Genomic DNA, 15,297 nt, shown 5'->3' on the forward strand with positions numbered 1-15,297 from the left:
TGGGTAGGGAGGGGGCTTGGCGTAAGGGCTCAGGAAGTTGATTCCAAGCATAGGGTGAGGCGAGGCAGAATGAGCGGAGCCTGGAGTTGGCGGTGGTGGAGAAGGGTACTGAGAGGAGGGATTTGTCCTGTGAGCGGAGGTTACGGGCGGGAACGTAAGGGGAAATGAGGTAAGAGAGGTAATGAGGGGCTGCAGACTGAGTGCATTTGTAGGTAAGAAGGAGAAGCTTGAACTGTATGTGGTATCTGATTGGAAGCCAGTGAAGTGACCTGAGAAGAGGGGTAATATATTGGTTCAGGCGGAATATAAGACGTGCAGCAGAGTTCTGAACAGATTGAAGGGGGGATAGATGGCTAAGTGGGAGGCCAGTAAGGAGTAGGTTGCAGTAGTCCAGGCGAGAGGTAACAAGAGCGTGGACGAGAGTACGGGTGGTGTGCTCAGAGAGGAAAGAGCGAATTTTGCTGATGTTAAAGAGAAAGAAGCAACAGGACTTGGCTATCTGCTGGATATGTGCAGAGAAGGAGAGGGAGGAGTCGAAGATGACTCCGAGGTTGCGGGCAGATGAAACGGGAAGGATGAGGGTGCCATCAACTGAGATAGTGGAGGAAGAGGAGAAGTGGGTTTTGGTGGAAAGACGATAAGCTCGGTCTTGGACACATTCAGTTTCAGGTGGCGGTTGGATATCCATGCAGCAATGTCGGATAAGCAGGCCGATACCTTGGCCTGGGTCTCCGCGGTGATGTCTGGTGTGGAGAGATATAGCTGGGTGTCATCAGCATAAAGATGATACTGGAAACCATGAGATGAGATCAGTGAGCCCAGGGAAGAGGTGTAGATTGAAAAAAGAAGGGGTCCAAGGACAGATCCCTGGGGAACTCCAACAGAGAGCGGGATGGGGGTGGAGGAAGATCCATGAGAGCGTACTCTGAAGGTGCGGTGGGAGAGATAGGAGGAGAACCAGGAGAGGACAGAACCCTGGAACCCAAATGAGGACAGTGTGGCAAGAAGTAAATCATGACAGACAGTATCAAAAGCAGCGGATAGATCACGGAGGATGAGGATGGAGTAGTGGCCTCTGGATTTGGCAAGGAACAGGTCATTACAGACTTTAGAGTGCCGTTTCTGTCGAGTGTAGAGGGCGAAAACAGGATTGAAGCGGATCGAGGATGGCATGAGAGGAGAGAAAATCAAGGCAGCGGCTGTGAACAGCACGCTCAAGTATTTTGGAGAGGAAGGGTAGGAGGGAGATGGGGCGGTAGTTGGAGGGACTGGTAGGGTCAAGTAATGTTTTTTTGAGGAGAGGTGTGACTACGGCATGCTTGAAGGTGTCAGGGACAGTTGCAGTGGAGAGAGAGAGGTTCAGGATATGACAGATGGAGGGGGTGACAGTATGAGAGATGGTGTTAAGTAAGTTGGTGGGGATGGGATCAGAGGAACAAGTGGTGCATTTCGAGGAGGAAAGAAGGCGGGCGGTTTCCTCCTTGGTGATATCAGGAAAGGAGGAGAAAGAGGCCTGGGTTGGTTGGTTGAGGGAGAGGGTTGAAGGGTGAAGAGGAAGAGGTGCTTTGGTAGTGAACTCAAGGTTGATCTTTTGCACCTTGTCACGGAAGTAGTCAGCCAGTGATTGAGGTGAGAGTGAGGGGGGGGGGGGTGGGAGCGGAGGGCACTTTGAGGAGGGAGTTAAGGGTGGCGAAGAGACGACGAGTGTTGGCGCTGAGAGAATTGGTCAATTGGGTGTAATAGTCCTGTTTGGCAAGAAATAGTGAGGACTGGAAGGAGGATAGCATGAATTTGTAATGAAGGAAATCTGAATGGGTACGAGATTTCCTCCACAGGCGTTCAGCAGATCGGGCGCAGGAGCGAAGGTAACGGATGCAAGGGGTCAGCCAGGGCTGAGGATTAGTACGTCTTGTGGGACGGGAGATGGATGGTGCAAGGGTGTCCAGAGCAGAGGAGAGAGTGGCATTGTAAGCGGAGACAGCCTTGTCGACAGACTCGGAGGACATGATGGAAGGGAGGAGATTAGAGATAATGGAGGATAAAGTGGGAGGGTCAACAGCCTGGAGATTCCTGGAAGTAGTGGTTAGTGTTGGGCGGGACTGCGGGGGAGGGTGATGCAGTGTGAAGGTGATCAGGTGATGGTCAGAGGGAGGAAGAGCTGAGGCGCAGAAATTGGAGGGTGAGCAGGTAGAGGAGAGGACGAGGTCAAGACAATGGCCGTCTCGGTGAGTAGGGGTGGTGGAGCATAGCTGGAGGTTGAAGGCGGATGCTAGAGTGAGGAACTGAGAAACGTGAGGGTCAGATTGGTCATCAACGTGTATGTTAAAGTCTCCGAGAATGAGGGATGGGGATGAGGGCTCAAGAAAAACGGACAGCCAGGCATCGAAGTCGGTAAGGAAGGAAGATAGGGACTTATCAGGGGGGCGGTAAATGACTGCAACTCTGAGTGGCAGCGGGTAGAATAGACGGATGGCGTGAACTTCAAAGTACCAACTGGTACTTCATACCCCTCATGCAGCCTGTGTTTAGGCAAAACATGGCCATGTTGGGCATTTGAGAGTGTGAATCCTGAAAGCATTAATATGATTTATTAAAGACTGCATTTTCTTCATCAAGTTCTGCCCCTTGTCTTTTGTTCTACAGTGGATATTGTGGACAGATTGATGGACGGTAGTACAACCCTACAAGAATACTCCTTTCCGTCACACATGGAATTTCCACGCTGCTATCTGTTTCATGTAGAATGTTTATTTTGTTTGACTCAATTCCCTCTTTAACATATAGTGCACCCCCCCTCCTTCCAATGTGATCTACTCTATCATTGCAATATAACTTGTACCCTGTTAACACAGTGTCCCATTGATTGTCCTCCTTCCACCAGGTCTCTGAGATGCCTATTATATCTACCTCTTCATTTAGTGCTATATACTCTAACTTTACCATCTTATTTTTTATGCTTCTAGCATTTATATACAAGCACTTCAAATTGTGTTTTTTTTTCCTTGCATCTGCAAGCTGCTTAGAAGTTGATGGGGATAATGTGCATCCTTTACCCTGCTCTCTCCTTAAACATTCCTGGTTCTCTCTCACCATTGTTGAAAACTCTCTATTGGGATTTCCTAAACATCCTTTTTCAATAGTATCCTTCAAAGATACTCCACACCAAACCATGTGCTCCTGGGCAACTCTCTGCTCCCCCCATCCCCATTTTGGTTTAAAAGCTATAAAAGCTACTCTATTTCCTTTTTAAAAGTTAGCGCCAGCAGCCTGGTTCCATCCCGGTTAAGGTGGAGTCCATTCTTTCATAATAGGCTCCCCTTTTCCCAGAATGTTGCACGGTTCATAACAAATCTAAATCCCTCATCCCTGCACCATCATCTCAACCACGCATTGAGACTTCAGTACCTGGTAACTGTGATTTTTATATTGTCGATTTCATAATGTGCCTGTGCAGTAAATAATAAAGAAGACATTGACCTCGTGACATAAGGATGTCATGAATCTCCTTAATGACCTTCTTGTAAATCTCTTTCTTCCATTCCCCCAGAATTTTCCACTCCACTTCTGAGAAATAAGCAGCAACATCCTTGAATGTGACCCATGCCTGGAATAGCAATCAGAACACGCTATGTCAGAGTTAAATAATTTTTTTTTTAATTTCATTTTATTTTATTAAACATATATAATAGCTCACACAAAACACAGCATGGGTTTTGGAGACATTTCGTTTGACACATTGCTCTGTGTATTACTGTTATTCAGTTGCCTTTAAAAAGAGTTATTTATTTGAGATTTATTCCAGTTAAGGTTTGTAATTGTACATTTGAAGCTCTGTACTGTTTCCAACTACTTAAACAAATTAACAAAAAAACACAAACAATAACAGAAATCATTCAAAATAAAATGGGTAAGCAAATGAAAACAGTCAAGCCTTTATCTTAAAAAAAAAAAAAAAAATCAAGTAATGCTACACACACCACAACTTCAAGGGAAAACTGTTCCATAGTTGTGTACTTCATACTGAAAACACACGCTGTCTCATGGAAGTTTTATTTATCACAGCACTGCTAAGAAGAATGAAGAATTATAGAAGGAAGACATTTACGTAGTGTGATATTTTACAGGCAGCCAATGCAACTCCCTCAGAATTGAAGAGCTATGCATTAAATGGGAAATTCTACAACCCCCACACTCTTGAGTGTGATGTATAAGATGACGGTGTTCCAACAGCCTGATGGTTGTAGTCGTGCCAGCCTTGTCGGAACACCTGACACCAAGAATGAGGAGTGGGTACAATAACTAACTACGTCACTCAGCCCCTCAGGCCCAGTGAGGAAATGAAACTAAATTTCAGGATACTTGCTTGCTTGAGCGTACAAACCCAGACAGCAACAGGTTTTTTATCAATAACAAAGTAACATTTATTAGTACCCCTTTTTCAGTGAAATAGACAAAGTAATTTTAATGCAATTAAGAATTGTACAACAAACCCAACAGTCAACTCTAAAAAATACTTTCTTTTCTTTCCAGGAGTTCACACCGCTGCATCAGATTAAAGGAGCCAGATAAGTATTACATTTCTTTTTCTTTAGTTCTGTTCCCCTTTTAAACTTTTCTTAATACCCCTTTTGTTAACTTTCTTTCTGAATTTGATACTTTGGTCAACTTTTATGTTTTTCAGGCGACGTCTCCATTCACTTTTTACAGGAACAGGTAAGTGCTTTATTTATTTTATTTTCTTTCTCTTTTCCTTTTCCCTTCACAGGTAAGTCTCTCCCACTTTTCCCTTATCCTTTACCCCAGTCCCGTTTTTCCCCCACAGTCATTTAGCTGTCGATGCTTCAGGCTTCTTTTTCTCCCAAACGTGCAGCGAAATCTTTCTTGCGTCGGGGCCCTTGCAGTCGTCTTCAGAAGAATGTGTACACGACTTTTCTTCCTAAACCTTTCCTTAAATTTAAAGTAAATGGAAGCAAGACATTATCTACTCTGTTTAAACCAATAAGGATTCTGCACTTCAGGGAAGCAAATGGTTTTTTTTTTTCTGCACTGTGGCCTTCTAGTTGAAGAAATAAAAATAATTTCAAATTCCCTCTCTGTCAGATCCTTTTCTTCTCTACCTAAACTTTTTTTTATTCCCTAACTAGCACTAACACAGGTGTGTCTGGCAGACTTCTTCTTTTCACCATTTATTCACAATACATATCATCATTTCACATTTCATTCAATTTAAAACTAAGCTGTGACCCTATTAACCCACAACTTAACCCCTACTTAACCCCTATCCATATATGCTTAACTCTTGCTTAACTACACTATTTCCTAAACAATCCTTTCTAGACCCTTCCCCTGTTTCCTTTATAATTAGCCCCTTAACCCCAAAAATCCCACTAAAACACCCTAAAAATCTTCTCTTTTAACCTGTAACCTTCCCACTAAGCCTTAACCAATTTCACTGTAAAATCCCTCAAATTAAAACTCTCAAACACCATACAATTCTCCACATCACCAACTACACCTCCTTTCTCTCAGACTGTCCAACACACTCTCACCAACTGCCTGCAACCACCGTTTCCTAGGAGACCAGCCCGGCTTGCCATTCCGAGGTCCACTCAGCCAATCACCAACCCTTTTCAACATTCCGAATTGGCTGAGCTGACCTGCGGAATGTTGGGCAGCGCTGCTCCAGCTCCATTTTAAAACTACTTTTCCCATTGAAAATAATGGAAACCATATATTTTTGCCAAAAATTACCCAAACAATTATCAGAAATACTTCCAACTCCAACCAAAAATCCAACCCCACATTCCCTACACACTCCTAATTTCCAATTTTAAAAATCCCAAATTCCAAAGTCCGCCCCTAAATAACCTATCCTAAACCTTTCTCAAAATCCCAAATCCAATCAAAAATCATCCCAAAAATTTCTAAATCCCCTCCTGGACCTACTCTGTCAAATTTAAAAAATTAACTCTTTCCTAACCCTATTAAACCCACGCCCATCAAAAACCCCTATTTAAAAATTAAAAATTCAAAAACTAACTCACCACAAAAATCCTAAAAAATTCCCCGAACACAAAACCAAAATCAGAATTTAAAAAACTTTAACCCTTTATTTTTTAAAAATAAAAGAACGCATTTTCACAATTTAAAATTAAACTAATTAAAAATTTTAAATAAAAACCCCCTTACCTTGAAGATGATTTTCTTCTGACGTCTAGACTTCCCTCCGTTCCGGTCCCGGACGTCCACAATCAAAAACGGAGCTAAAAACAAAAAAGCTCTGAAGCCGGCCCAAAATTTAGGCCCCGGCTTCGGCCTACACGCGAAAATGCACGCCTGCGATTCGTGCATGAGACCCGCCTCATGCACGAACTCCTTCGCTCCTCACCCACCAGCCCAACAGAACAGGCCTCACCTCAGCCTTCCCGCCGCTGGAATACCCTAGACCTCGACAGCAGACGCCAGCGCTCCTCTCTCCCTCCTCGTCGCCCGCTGCCCTCGACCCAGGACAGCCCCGAAAATGCCGGGAAGACTCGACTCTCTTCTGGCATAGTGCCCTCGTTCTGGCGCCTCACTCCTCCTGAGTGGCGCTCCCCCGACGCCGCCTCTCCCGCCAAAACGACCCGAACCGGCCCATGAAATCCCCCACCACAATTGCGCTCACTCCCACAGCTCTTCCCCGACATCAGCGCTCCCGAACGCTGATGTGGAAGCGCCCTTGCCTGCCTCTCCTCCCAACTGCCCCGACTTTACAAATAAAATTGCAGCGCTATCACCTAGCGCCTTAGCCCCGGATCATCCCCGCACACAGACTCGCCCCAGCCATCCCAGGTAAGTATAAAAAACTTTTTTTTTCCCCTTTTAACCCCCTCTAACACTATGTCAGAGTTAAAATTTTTTTTTTCATTTCATTTTATTTTATTAAACATATATAATAGCTCACACAAAACAGCATGGGTTTTGGAGACATTTCGTTTGACACATTGCTCTGTGTATTACTGTTATTCAGTTGCCTTTAAAAAGAGTTATTTATGTGAGATTTATTCCAGTTAAGGTTTGTAATTGTACATTTGAAGCTCTGTACTGTTTCCAACTACTTAAACAAATTAACAAAAAAACACAAACAATAACAGAAATCATTCAAAATAAAATGGGTAAGCAAATGAAAACAGTCAAGCCTTTATCTTAAAAAAAAAAAAAAAATCAAGTAATGCTACACACACCATAACTTCAAGGGAAAACTGTTCCATAGTTGTGTACTTCATACTGAAAACACACGCTGTCTCATGGAAGTTTTATTTATCACAGCACTATTAAGAAGAATGAAGAATTATAGAAGGAAGACATTTACGTAGTGTGATATTTTACAGGCAGCCAATGCAACTCCCTCAGAATTGAAGAGCTATGCATTAAATGGGAAATTCTACAATCTAGGTGCCACATATGTGTCTAGAATATTAGCATTTCGGCATGTATGTTTGCATGTATCTGCATAACTGCTAGCAGCGCACCTAAGTGCTATTCTGAAAATACCAACATATAGCATGTATTTGCAAGGGGGCATACTCAGGGACAGAGCATACGCCAGACATACGCAGGGCTCTCATATGAAGACTAAACACAATTACAATTATTGTGCCTCATTAGAGGGAAGTACAAATATGACAGATAATGGTCATTTTAGCACACTGGGATTAGATCACAAACTTCCCACTCATGCAATCCACCCTGCGGGAACAGTAAAAAGCCTTGCTCCCACGGTAAAAAGAAAAGAAAAACATGATTATCCCCCCCCCCCCCCCCCACCGGGGGGTCCTGCGCCTCGCTGCCACCTCCAACCCACAGGTCCGGCATCTCCTTGTCTTTCTCCCTCCTCCAGTCGCAGTGCCTCTACCATACATTTTTGAGCCACCTTAGAGCACCGCCTTCTGATGCAACTTCCTGACCCAGCAGAGGGAAGGCCCCAGAGCAGGGCTGTGGAAATCACTGTTGAGCAGCTCACTAATTGGGAGGTAGAAACACCTCGGTAGAAGCAAGGGAGGGAAAAAGACAAAGGGCCTGATATTCAGCTGGCAGGAGGCAGCCCGCATTAATGGTCGGCACTGACCGTGGATATTTAATGCCAGGTCGATTATAGTGACTGGCATTGAATATCCTTTTTTTTTTTGGCCAGTGCTAACTTAACCATCTAAACAATTATTCAGTGCTGGCTGGTTAATACAAGGGAAAGATAGGACTGCTATTTATGCAGTCTGATTTGCCCGCTAAATTTAGCTTGTCAGCGCTGAATACTGCCAGGTATCACACAGTATAGCCAGTTAACTTTTGGCACTGACCGCAAATACTCAGCAGAGATAATTGGATATGTCATGCTGAATATTTGTGGTTAGATGCAATTTAACTGGTCAGGAGTCATTCCTGGACAGTTAGCGTTGAATATCGTGAGGAAAGTGCTGGACCCATGCAAGGGGGGGCAGTGGCTGGAGGGAAGGCAGAGAGCTGCTAAACCCATGAAAGGGACGGCTGCTGGAGGGAAGGCAGAGCAGCTGGACCCATTAGAAGGGCAGCTGCTGGAGGGAAGGCAGAAAGCGGCTGGACCCGTGAGATGGGTGGCTGCTGGAGGGAAGGCAGGGCGGGGCTGGACAGAAACACACACATGCTATACTGAACTGAAGTGCTGTAAGCAAAACTTTTTTTGTAATGTTATAAAGATAAGAAACATACACTGCTTTTGTGATTTTTACCGAGTCAGAGCAGATTTACTGTGTGCGCGCTTTTTGGTCCCTGAAGCAGAATTGCAAAATGTGTCAGACCAAGCTAGTCACTTCATAGTCAAAAATTGAATCAATATTTTTAAGGTAAGTTTTTATCTTTTTGGTCACTTTTCACTATTTTGTTTAAAAAGTATTTACATAAAATATGTAGATATTCTTAAGGAAGTTTTTATGCCTGTGATACATATTTATTTATTTATTTGTTGCATTTGTATCCCACATTTTCCCACCTATTCGCAGGCTCAATGTGGCTTACATTGTGCCATAATGGCGATTGCCATTTCCGGATTGAGAAATACAGAGTGGTATTGCAGTAAAGTTCGTACATGACAGAGTAAATTAAGCAGTCAAGCGTTAAAGGTTCTTTTCTGGAATAGGAAATCAAGTGGTGTTGCGTTAAAGTTCAGTTATTGACAGAGTAGGTGAAGCAGTCAAGTATTGAGAGTTCAGTTTTGTCTATTTCTGGCATCGGTTTCGTTGTCTGGTATTTGGGATGAATCATTGTGGTATGCCTTTTTGAACAGGTTGGTTTTTAGTGATGTTCGGAAGGTCGTGCATTGTTTTTATGACGTTTGGTAGTGCATTCCATAATTGCGTGCTTGTGTATAAGAAGCTGGATGCATAAGTTGATTTATATTTTATTCCTTTGCAGCTAGGGTAGTGGAAGTTCAGGAATGTTCGTGCTGACCTTTTTGTGTTCCTGGTTGGTAAGTCTATGAGGTCTGTCATGTAGATCGGGGTTTCGCCATGAATAATTTTATGAACCAAGGTGCAGATTTTGAACGCAATACTTTCTTTAAGTGGGAGCCAGTGTAGTTTTTCTCTTAGAGGTTTGGCGCTTTCGTATTTTGTTTTTCCAAATATGAGTCTGGCTGCTGTGTTTTGTGCAGTTTGGAGTTTCTTAATGATTTGTTCTTTGCATCTGGCATAGATTGCATTGCAGTAATCTAAGTGCCTTAGTACCATTGATTGTACCAGGCTGCGGAATATTTCCCTTGGGAAGAAAGGTTTTACTCTTTTGAGTTTCCACATTGAATGGAACATTTTCATTGTTGTGTTTTTCGCTTGGTTTTCTAGTGTGAGATTTCGGTCAATTGTAACTCCAAGAATTTTCAGGCTATCTGAAACAGGAAGGGTGTACTCTAGGGTGTTTATGGTGGTGGGTTTGTACGTGTTGTATTGTGATGAGAGGATGAGACATTGTGTTTTTTCTGCATCGAGTTTTAATTGAAATGCATCCGCCCATGAATTCATAGTGTTTGATTTCATTTGTGATTTCTGTTAGATCATGTTTGAACGGGATGTAGTGTTCTGTCCTCCGACAGCCTCGCACTAGTTTATAACGTGATCCTAAAATGTGTGTAATGCCTTTACTGTTATTCTCAGTCCCAAGGACTATCATTGCGGCAGTTTCTCACTGGAAAAATACATGAGCAATGCACTGTGGGTAATGTAGTTCACAGGCAGTGCAACCACACTTGTTTGGCTGTGTAAGAACTGTTACCACTGGTTGTGAGGCTGCCCACACCTTCTCTCTCTCTCTCTCTCTGCCAAGCTTGGCTCTTTTGTCTTCCTGTTCAGTCTTACTATCTGTCCTCAGAGGTCAGCCAGGTATGACCTTTCCCTCCTATCTCCCTTGCTATCCGATGGCAGGCTCTGTCCCCATTGGTCTCTATCTGCTCCTTCCTGTGTGAAGCCCCACCACTTCTTTGTCCTTTCAGCCACGCGGGGCTTCTTTCACCATTATAGCCAGGGACATGGAGCTAACACCATCTGGCTCCACACAGCTCTGTCCTGCTGAGAACTCCCTGTAAAGAACCTGGTTTTTTACCCTGAGAATATTTCCTTCCAAATGAGATATGCACATTCCAGTCACCCAGCTTTGGACTATTTCTACCTGTTCAACTACCTTCCCCTCCCCCTGCAATACAACTACCTCTCTTCAGATCTCCACCTCCCACAGCCTCCAGATTAAGAAGTCTCTGTATCCTGAACATCTATCTGTGAGTAAATTATCTGTGATTTATTCAATAAAAGAGACTTCATAAAATAATAGAGACTTCAGGTAATTGCTGTGCCAGGGTTATACTCCATGATATTGGGGCTTCTAATTACCAAGCTCCAAGAGTTTAAAAAGTATTTACATAAAATATGTAGATATTATTAAGGAAGTTTTTATGCCTGTGATACATATTTATTTATGTATTTATTTCTTTGTTGCATTTGTATCCCACATTTTCCCACCTATTTGCAGGCTCAATGTGGCTTACATTGTGCCGTAATGGCGATCGCCATTTCCGGACTGAGAAATACAGAGTGGTATTGCAGTAAAGTTTGTACATGACAGAGTAAATTAAGCAGTCAAGTGTTAAAGGTTCTTTTCTGGAATGGGAAATCAAGTGGTGTTGCGTTAAAGTTCAGTTATTGACAGAGTAGGTGAAGTAGTCAAGTATTGAGAGTTCAGTTTTGTCTATTTCTGGCATCGGTTTCGTTGTCTGGTATTTGGGATGAATCATTGTGGTATGCCTTTTTGAACAGGTTGGTTGTTAGTGATTTTCGGAAGGTCGTGCATTGTTTTTATGATGTTTGGTAGTGCATTCCATAATTGCGTGCTTGTGTATAAGAAGCTGGATGCATAAGTTGATTTATATTTTAGTACTTTGCAGCTAGGGTAGTGGAAGTTCAGGAATGTTCGTGCTGACCTTTTTGTGTTCCTGGTTGGTAAGTCTATGAGGTCTGTCATGTAGATCGGGGCTTCGCCATGAATAATTTTATGAACCAAGGTGCAGATTTTGAACGCAATACGTTCTTTAAGTGGGAGCCAGTGTAGTTTTTCTCTTAGAGGTTTGGCGCTTTCGTATTTTGTTTTTCCAAATATGAGTCTGGCTGCTGTGTTTTGTGCAGTTTGGAGTTTCTTAATGATTTGCTCTTTGCATCTGGCATAGATTGCATTGCAGTAATCTAAGTGCCTTAGTACCATTGATTGTACCAGGCTGAGGAATATTTCCCTTGGGAAGAAAGGCTTTACTCTTTTGAGTTTCCACATTGAGTGGAACATTTTCATTGTTGTGTTTTTCACTTGGTTTTCTAGTGTGAGATTTCGGTCAATTGTAACTCCAAGAATTTTCAGGCTATCTGAAACAGGAAGGGTGTACTCTGGGGTGTTTATGGTGGTGGGTTTGTACGTGTTGTATTGTGATGAGAGGATGAGACATTGTGTTTTTTCTGCATTGAGTTTTAATTGAAATGCATCCGCCCATGAATTCATAGTGTTTGATTTCATTTGTGATTTCTGTTAGATCGTGTTTGAACGGGATGTAGATCGTGACATCGTCTGCGTAGATGTAAGGATTAAGGTCTTGGTTGGATAGCAATTTGGCTAAGGGTGTCATCATTAAGTTGAAAAGGGTCGGTGACAGCGGTGATCCTTGTGGTACTCCACATTCTGGTTTCCATGGTGATGATGTGTTCGAGTTTGAAATCACTTGGTATGTTCTTATGGTTAGGAAGCCCTTGATCCAGCTGAGTACGTTTCCACAGATCCCGAAGTATTCTAGGATGTTCAGTAGTATTTTGTGGTTTACCATGTCGAATTGTAGGAAGAGTATATTGTTGTCAGTAGCAATTGCTTGTTTGAATTTTGTTAAGAGAGTGATTAGTACTGTTTCGGTGCTGTGGTTGGATCGGAATCCTGATTGTGATTCATGTAGTATTGCGAATTTGTTTAAGTAGTCGGTAAGTTGCTTGGTTACCATGCTTTCCATTAGTTTAACTATCAGAGGGAAGGATGCTACCGGGCGGTAGTTAGTGATGTCATTTGCTTTTTTCTTTGAGTCTTTAGGTATTGGGGTGAGTAGTATGTTTTCTTTATCCTTAGGGAATAGTCCATGTTGTAACATGTAGTTTAAGTGAGGTCTGCTATGAAGCATTGGGGGGCGGATTTTATTAGGTTGTTGGGACATATGTCCAGTTTGCAATGGGATTTGGCGAACCTGTTGATCGCTTGGGCAACGATTTCATCGGTAAGTAGAACGAAGTTTGTCCAAATTCGGTCTGCTGGATATTCATCGGGAATTGGGTCCAGGCATTCAAAGAATTTTTCATGGTCAGTGGTGTTAGGTGGTAGCGTGGTTCGTAGCTTTATGATTTTCTCGTTGAAGTATTTAGCAAGGTTGTCTGCTGATGGGGTGTCTGTGTTGGTTGTGGTAACTGGTGTGGTGTCTAGTAGTTTTTTCACGAGTTGGAAAGGTTTATGCATGCCTTTGTAGTCTGGCCCTATTTTGGTTTTGTAGTATGACCTTTTGGTTTGTCTTATTGCATATTTGTATTTTCTTTGCATTTGTTTCCATGCGTTAAGTGTGTGTTCATCTTTTATTTTATTCCATGCTCGTTCAAATCTTCTAACTTGTGTTTTTAGTTTTTTCAGTTCTTCGTTAAACCATGGTATTGATTTGTGTCTTCGTGGGGTTCTTGTTTGTGTTGGTGCTATTTTGTCTAGTATACTTCTGCATCTGTTGTCCCAATCTAGGAGATAGTGTCTTGATTCTGTTTGTGCTATCCATTCGTTCTTGGAGATCTGTTGCCAGAATGTTACAGGGTCAATTTGGCCTCTCGTGGTGTAGGTCGTGCATTCTGGTTTGTGGTATGAGCCTTTTTTTCGCCATTGTAGGGATAGGTTTAGTTTGTGGTGGTCTGACCAGGGTATGTCTGTCCATTTTGTATTTGATAATATTAGGTTTAGGTCAGAGGACAGTTTGTGTGTAATAAGGTCGAGTGTGTGTCCTTTGACATGGGTTGCTTGCATATTTGGTCAATTGAGGTCCCATAGTTGGAGGAAATCTTTGCATTCACGTGCATTGGTTGAGTTAGGGTCTTCTAGGTGTAAGTTTATGTCCCCTATTATAAGTAGATTGGAGTTTGATACACAGGTATTTGATATGAAATCCATGAAGTGAGATTGGCATTCATGCCAGTTACCTGGTGGTTTATAAAACAAGATCACGTTTAGGTGGTCAAGCAAGTTGTATGGTGGATTCTAACTGAGGCAATTTCAAGTTGGGGTGTTATGGACTCAGCTGTTGTTGTTACGGTGAAGTGGGATTTATGGATTAGTGCTATGCCTCCTCCTCTTTTTTCTTTTCTTGTCCAGTGAGTGATTTTGTAACCTGGTCTTTTTGGTCGTGGATCCAGGTTTCGGTGATGAAAAGTAGATCGAGGTTTTCTGATATGATCCAGTCTGTTATTATTGTTGTTTTATTTACAACGGATCTGGCGTTAGTGTAACCCACTTGAATATTTTGGTATGAGGCTTCAATGTTTGATGATGCTTGGAGTTTTGTTAGTTGTCGTTCCCTGGTTAGTGTGTGTTTGTTGTGACCTTGCTTTCCTTTTTGTTGGTGTTGTCCATCTGTAGGTATTTCTCCTTTATTTTGGTGAATGTTGGTTTGGTGAGGTGTGGAGTGTCTGATTAGTCTTTGGTGATTCTGTAAAATGGGTATGATATTTTTTTTCTGCAAGTGGGATGGATAGTGTTAAGTAGATCAGTGATAGGGAGTAAATTGCTAGGAGTGACTTGGCGGTATTCATTATAGGGTATGTTTGGAGATAAATAGGTTACTCATAGTCAGATGGTCAGGAGTGATGTCCTAGGGCATAAGGCTCCGTGGTACTGTGCGCTATGCTGTTGGGTCTAGGAGGCTAAAGGAGACTTTGTTGGCTTATCGGATGTGTTGCTCCGGGTGAGGAGACTCCGTGGTTCGTAGAGTTCAGTGGTTGGGGTAGGAGTGGTCAGGTGGATTAGCGTGTTGCTCCAGGGCGCAGGCTCAACTTGTCTCCCAGGGCTACAGTAATGGTCAATGGTCCATTCAAATTCTTGTTGTTTTTGTAAAACCCTGGTGGCGAGCTGCCGCTCAGGCCCAGATCCATTCAGGGAATGCAGCATCGCAGGCGACAGCCCATGCCCTGCAGCCCGCTATCTGCGGCCAACCCCCAGTCACCCTCGTTGGTGGCACGAGCCACCTACGTCCGCTGTCCACCACGTGTTGTGCGGGGCAAGTGCCATCTGGCTACGAGCCGCTCCGAGTTGCGCTGACACGTCGTCTACGGCGCGTCTCTCCGGCTGCTCCGGTGCTCGAGTTTCCCACCTGCACCCCACGTCCGTCTCTCTTTGCTCTTCTGCACAGTCTGTGTGGCGTTTCGCTCTCTTCCCTGCCGGCCAGTACACCCTGCAGAGATCGGCGCTGAAAGCCTGGCCGGCAGTGTCTGAGGCGGGCTCGATGGATGAGCAGCCGCTCAGAGATGGGCGCTTGTGGGCAGCCGGTCGTCTACGCAGGCGGTGTCGTACAGTGATTAGTGGACCAGTGGCGTAGCAGGGGCGATGGGGGCGGTCCACCCCGGGTGTCAGCAGAGAGGGGGGTGCTCCACCGCTCCCGCTGCTCGCTCCTCTGGCACCCCCCCGCCCCCGCCCTTTAAAAATAAATCTCCGACGCGGTAGCGAAGCGCAGCACCTCGTGTCTGCGACTGC

This window comes from Microcaecilia unicolor, chromosome 2 (genome assembly GCF_901765095.1).
Source record: "Microcaecilia unicolor chromosome 2, aMicUni1.1, whole genome shotgun sequence".
Taxonomy (NCBI): Eukaryota; Metazoa; Chordata; class Amphibia; order Gymnophiona; family Siphonopidae; genus Microcaecilia; species Microcaecilia unicolor.